The following is a 6,491-nucleotide window of genomic DNA, read 5'->3' as shown; positions in this document are numbered from 1 at the left end:
GCGCAGAAAAAAACGCTGAAAGAAGTGGCATGCTGCAGCCTGCAAAAAGGTAGCCGTTCTCCAAATCAGTCAGAAAAAAAACAAGCTGTGTGCATGAGATTTCTGAAACCTCATAGGCTTTGCTGGTACTGTAAAACCAGCAGCTTAAAATCTGCAATAAAAAAATGCAACTTGTGAGCAAAGCCTAGGGGTAAGTTCACACTAGCTTTTTTTCAGCTTTTTTTTTCTGTAGCAAAACCTGATCTCTTGGCAGGAAAGAAGCTGCGGAAAAAAAGCATGTTTTCCTTTGTTTTCATTGCGATTTTTGTGCATTTTTTGCTGCGGTTTCGGCATGCTAGATTTGTCTCTTGTGCATGTTGATAAAGTTTAGTGTTGAAAAAAAAAAGTCATATTCCATAGAATGAGGTTTTGGCACAAAACACAGCAAACAAAACAGCGCGGATTTGCTGCGGTTTTAAATCTGCAGCATGTCAATTCTTTCTGCGGATTCCGCTGCGGTTTGACACCTGTTCCATTGTCCAGGTGTCAAAACGCAGGGAGAATCCACAGGCAAATCCGCAGGTAAACCGCAGGTCATTTTACTTGCGGATTTACCGTATTTTTCGCACTATAAGACGCACCCCAAATTTTCAGAAGGAAAATAGAGAAAAAAATAATAATGTGTCAAATGGGGGTCCGTCTTACAGTTCGAATTCAGCTTACCAGGGAAGGGATCCGGCACAGGTGGAGGAGTGGTCACAGGGGTCCTTCAGTGGTCCAGGCTGGTGCGGTGGCGGGGGCTCTGTGCTGGGGCAGGTTGGTTGTGCTGGGGCTGGTGGGCTTTGCTGGGGCAGGTGGGCTGTGCTGGGGCAGGTGGGCTGTGCTGGGGCAGCTGTGCTGGGGCAGGTGTGCTGTGCTGGGGCAGGTGGGCTGTGCTGGGGCAGCTGTGCCGGGGCAGGTAGGTTGTGCTGGGGCAGGTGGGCTGTGCTGGGGCAGCTGTGCTGGGACAGGTTGGTTGTGCTGGGGCTGGTGGGCTGTGCTGGGGCAGCTGTGCTTTGCTGGGGCAGGTGGGCTGTGCTGGGGCAGGTTGGTTGTGCTGGGGCTGGTGGGCTTTGTTGGGGCAGCTGTGCTGTGCTGGGGCAGGTGGGCTGTGCTGGGGCAGGTGGGCTGTGCTGGGGCAGCTGTGCTGTGCTGGGGCAGGTGGGCTGTGCTGGGGCAGGTGGGCACTGTGGTAAGGTGGTGGCGGCGGGCTGTGCTCCGGTGCAGGGGCGGCGGCTCCGATGCAGGAGCAGCGGCTCCGCCGGCATTTCTTCAAAGCCCGGAGGCCTCCGCACATCCTTTGCTGGCTGCCGCCATGTTGCGGTGGCCTCCGGGAACATGGACGCCGGGAAGATGGCCGCCGGTCCGGGGACGGCGCATGCTCAGGTTCAGATCTCGTCCCATAATGGCCCCAACAGTAGTCCTCACACTGTATAATGGCCCCCACACTATATGAGGGCCCCCTGAAATTGTATTCACATTGGACTAAATGGATTGTGAATACAATGTAATTCTTGTTACATACCTCTCTTGAGTGCCGAGCTCTACTTATATTAACCGCTTCCCGACCACCCACAGTAGATAAACGTTGGCTCTGTGCTGGGGCAGGTTGGTTGTGCTGGGGCTGGTGGGCTTTGCTGGGGCAGGTGGGCTGTGCTGGGGCAGGTGGGCTGTGCTGGGGCAGCTGTGCTGGGGCAGGTGTGCTGTGCTGGGGCAGGTGGGCTGTGCTGGGGCAGCTGTGCCGGGGCAGGTTGGTTGTGCTGGGGCAGGTGGGCTGTGCTGGGGCAGCTGTGCTGGGGCAGGTTGGTTGTGCTGGGGCTGGTGGGCTGTGCTGGGGCAGCTGTGCTTTGCTGGGGCAGGTGGGCTGTGCTGGGGCAGGTTGGTTGTGCTGGGGCTGGTGGGCTTTGTTGGGGCAGCTGTGCTGTGCTGGGGCAGGTGGGCTGTGCTGGGGCAGGTGGGCTGTGCTGGGGCAGCTGTGCTGTGCTGGGGCAGGTGGGCTGTGCTGGGGCAGGTGGGCACTGTGGTAAGGTGGTGGCGGCGGGCTGTGCTCCGGTGCAGGGGCGGCGGCTCCGATGCAGGAGCAGCGGCTCCGCCGGCATTTCTTCAAAGCCCGGAGGCCTCCGCACATCCTTTGCTGGCTGCCGCCATGTTGCGGTGGCCTCCGGGAACATGGACGCCGGGAAGATGGCCGCCGGTCCGGGGACGGCGCATGCTCAGGTTCAGATCTCGTCCCATAATGGCCCCAACAGTAGTCCTCACACTGTATAATGGCCCCCACACTATATGAGGGCCCCCTGAAATTGTATTCACATTGGACTAAATGGATTGTGAATACAATGTAATTCTTGTTACATACCTCTCTTGAGTGCCGAGTTCTACTTATATTAACCGCTTCCCGACCACCCACAGTAGATAAACGTTGGCGCTTGCTGGGCTTTGTGCAGCCCCAACGTTTATCTACTGTCGGCTGTCTTGTGCCCCCCGGGACCCCCACATACCTTATAACACAGGGATCCCGGTGCACAATGCATGCTGGGACCCCCGACGTCATCGAGACCTGATTGGTTGGTTCAGGTCCTGATGACGTCAGCGTCACAGCAGCCAATGAGAGCGCTCGCTGGGAAAGCTGCTTGTTTCCCGGCGATCTCACTCATTGTAACGCGACTTCTCCTCTGATCTCACACTGACAGATGATCAGAGGTGAAGCAGCGGTACTGTGTGACTAGATCGCTGCCTGGCACACGCTGTGCCAGGCAGCGATCTTGTCACACAGTAACGCTGCTTCTCCTCTGATCATCTGTCATTGTGAGATCAGAGGAGAAGTCGCGTTATTATGTGCCAGGCAGCGATCTTGTCACATAGTAACGATGCTTCACCTCTGATCATCTGTCAGTGTGAGATCAGAGGAGAAGTGGCGTTACTATGAGTCAGATCGCAGGGCAGCGATCTTGTCACAAAAAGAAAAAAAAGTAAAGAAAAAAAAGCAGGTACACAGGTTAGGGCTAGGGCTAGGGTTAGGGCTGGGGCTAGGGCTAGGGCTAGGGTTAGGGATAGGGTTAGGGCTAGGGCTGGGATTAAGGTTATGGGTGTGTTGGTGTTAGGTTTGTGGTTAGGGTTATGGTTAGGGCTGAGATTAGGGTTAGGGGTGTGTTGGGGTTAGGGTTGGAATTAGAATTGGGGGTTTCCACTGTTTAGGTACATCAGGGGCTCTGTAAATGCAATATGACGCCCGCAGACCATTCCATCAAAGTCTGCATTTCAGAACGTCACTACTTCCCTTCCGAGCCCCACCGTGTGCCCAAACAGTAGTTTTCTCCCACAGATAGGGTGCCAGCGTACTCAGGACTAATTGGACAACAACTCTTAGGGTCCAATTTCTCCTGTTACCCTTGTGAAAATAAAAATTGGAGGCTAAAAGATCATTTTTGTGGAAAAAAAATGATTTTTTTTATTTTCACGGCTCTACATTATAAACTTTAGTGAAACACTTGGGGATTCAAAGTGCTCACCACACATCTAGATAAGTCTCTTGGGGGGGTCTAATTTCCAAAATGGGGTCACTTGTGGGGGGTTTCCACTGTTTAGGTACATCAGGGGCTCTGCAAACACGACATGACACCCGCAGACCATTCCATCAAAGTCTGCATTTCAGAACGTCACTACTTCCCTTCCGAGTCCCACCGTGTAACCAAACAGTAGCTTTCTTCCACATATGGGGTACCAGTGTACTCAGAACAAATTGGACAACAACTTTTGGGGTCCAATTTCTCCTGTTACCCTTGTGAAAATAAGAAATTGGGGGCTAAAAGATCATTTTATGGAAAAAAAAAGATTTTTTGTTTTCATGGCTCTATGTTATAAACTTCTGTGAAGCACTTGGGGGTTCAAAGTGTTCACGACACATCTAGATAAGTTCTTTAAGGGGTCTAGTTTCCAAAATGGGGTCACTTGTGGGGGGCTTCCACTGTTTAGGTACATCAGGGGTTCTCCAAATGCGACATGGCTTCCGATCTCAATTCCAGCCAATTCTGCATTTAAAAAGTCAAACGGCACTCCTTCCGTTCTGAGCTCTGCCGTTGCTCAAACAGTGGTTTAGCCCCACATACGGGGTATTGGCGTATTCGGGAGAAATTGCACAAAAAAATTTTGTGGTTCATTTTCTCTTTTTACACTTGTGAAAATAAAAAAAAATGGTTCTGAAATAAAATGTTTGTGAAAAAAAGTTAAATGTTTATTTTTTCCTTCCATATTCCATTCATTCATGTGAAGCACCTGAAGGGTTAATAAACTTCTTGAATGTGGTTTTGAGTACATTGAGAGGTGCAGTTTTTAGAATGGTGTCACTTTTGGGTATTTTCTGTCATATTGACCCCCCAAACTCACTTCAAATGTGAGGTGGTCCCTAAAAAAAATGGTGTTGCAAATTTTGTTGTAAAAATGAGAAATCGCTGGTCAACTTTTAACCCTTATAACTTCCTAAAAAAAAAAATTATGTTTCCAAAATTGTGCAGATGTAAAGTAGACATGTGGGAAATGTTATTTATTAACTATTTTGTGCGATATCACTCTCTGATTTAAGGGCATAAAAATTAAAAGTTTGAAAATTGCAAAATTTTCTAAATTTTCGCCAAATTTTGATTTTTTTAACAAATAAGCGCAGATCATATCTAAGAAATTTTACCACCATCATGAAGTACAATATGTCATGAGAGAACAATGTCAGAATCAGTAGGATCCGTTGAAGCGTTCTAGAGTTATGACCTCATAAAGTGACACTGGTCAGAATTGAAAAAATTGTCCCGGTCACGAAGGCAAAAACAGGCTCAGGTGCGAAGGGGTTAACATTTAATAAAGTCCCCTGAGTCCCCCATGTACAGTGGTAATGGCTCCATTATCGGTGATGTGAGCAGGTGGTCATGTGTCAACTACACTCTTTTGGCTTCTCGCAATTCTTTTTAATTGAAAGACGCCCAACGTGTCTAGTCAGCATGTGCAAATAGCACACATGAGCTTGCATGACCACCTGATCGCACCTGATCGGACTCATGGCAGCAGGCACTGTGCACCTTGTCATATGGCAGTCTGTAGTCACATAGATTGACTGCAGACTTTTATCCCAAGCCTGGACTACCCCTTTACAGGGAGCCTGACAGGTGGCCTCAATAGTAAAAAGCTGCTCACACTTGTCAAACACTATGTGATGCTTCAAATCGCTTGGAAAGTGCTTGAGAAAATCGCGGCAAAATCGCGAACAGAATCGCGGTGAAATCGCGCGGAAAAAAACGCGCAATTTCTGGGAAGGAGTCCGGTTTTCACTGTGCGTTTTAAAACGCTACGTGGGCACATAGCCTTAGTGTAGAAAAGTTTTACATAAGTTGATTACACCCATAAATGCAATTTCTGTTAAGTGAGGACTCCAAAGGTAACAAAAAACTAGCGAGATCATTTTTCATCGTTTGAATTTTTTGCAAGTTCAATACGGTTTTCTTAAATTTAATTTCCACTTTTAAACACTTCTGTATTGTATATAAATTGGTTGAAATTCTGGAGTGATTGATTTCCTAATATGACGTCATAGGAGCCTGGAGCTTTTCTTACACTGAGCTCTAACGTCACAAAAGATGATACCTAGGGTCCTGCTGCCAAAAAAGGGGATTCCAGCATCTGGAATTTTTTTTTTCTTTTCAAAATGTTACTTTAAAGACTATAGTGCAATATATATATAAAGAAAACATATTTTGGAGCCAATTCATCAAAACTTTTAGGCCAAAAAACTGACATAAAAGGTTTGAAAAAATGTTATGACTTTTGGCATTTTCAGAAGATTGGTGGGGTGAGTGAGAGGATGGAGGTAGCAATACCTGTCCGTCAAATTCTTAAAAAAAAACAGAGTTTTGAACGCCCAAAATTTTACTCAAGTCCCTGTCTGGTACGGTGCATGGAGGCGCACACCACTCATAGACAAGCCAAATTCATTAAAGTTCCATGCACCACTAAATTGCATTAAAGGACACAACAGGTTCCCTTAATGTGAACTTCTTGTGCATATACTGTATATATATATATATTTATTTATTTTTTTTACAGAATATACCGTATATGCAATTAATAAAACAAACATAGGGTCGCTTACAATGCTTTATGCACTGCTTATAATTTTGTCTTTGTTTTCTGAAGTTAGGGGATTAGGCACAAGTAGAAAAGTGTTAAAGCAAAATCTGATTTACTTTTTATTGTTTTTTCCATAACAAGCGAAACAATGCAAAATGTAATTAGAAATGTAATCAGGAGAGGCGAGAATCGCATGACGAAACAATGCAAAATGTTATTAGATTCTTTGCGCTTCTGTGCATCCGGAAAGTTGAAGAGAAGGACAGGACTGGGAGTGTAGGGGTTTATAATGCCGCATTCCACCTAAAAGTAATGACATCTGCCTGGGGTCCTGTAACTTGAGCTCATGGCTGGAGTCAGAA

This window comes from Dendrobates tinctorius, unplaced genomic scaffold (genome assembly GCF_039654945.1).
Source record: "Dendrobates tinctorius isolate UK_male_01 unplaced genomic scaffold, ASM3965494v1 ptg000056l, whole genome shotgun sequence".
Classification (NCBI taxonomy): Eukaryota; Metazoa; Chordata; class Amphibia; order Anura; family Dendrobatidae; genus Dendrobates; species Dendrobates tinctorius.
The sequence above is the reverse complement of the archived record's forward strand: the minus strand, read 5'-3'. Positions refer to the sequence as shown.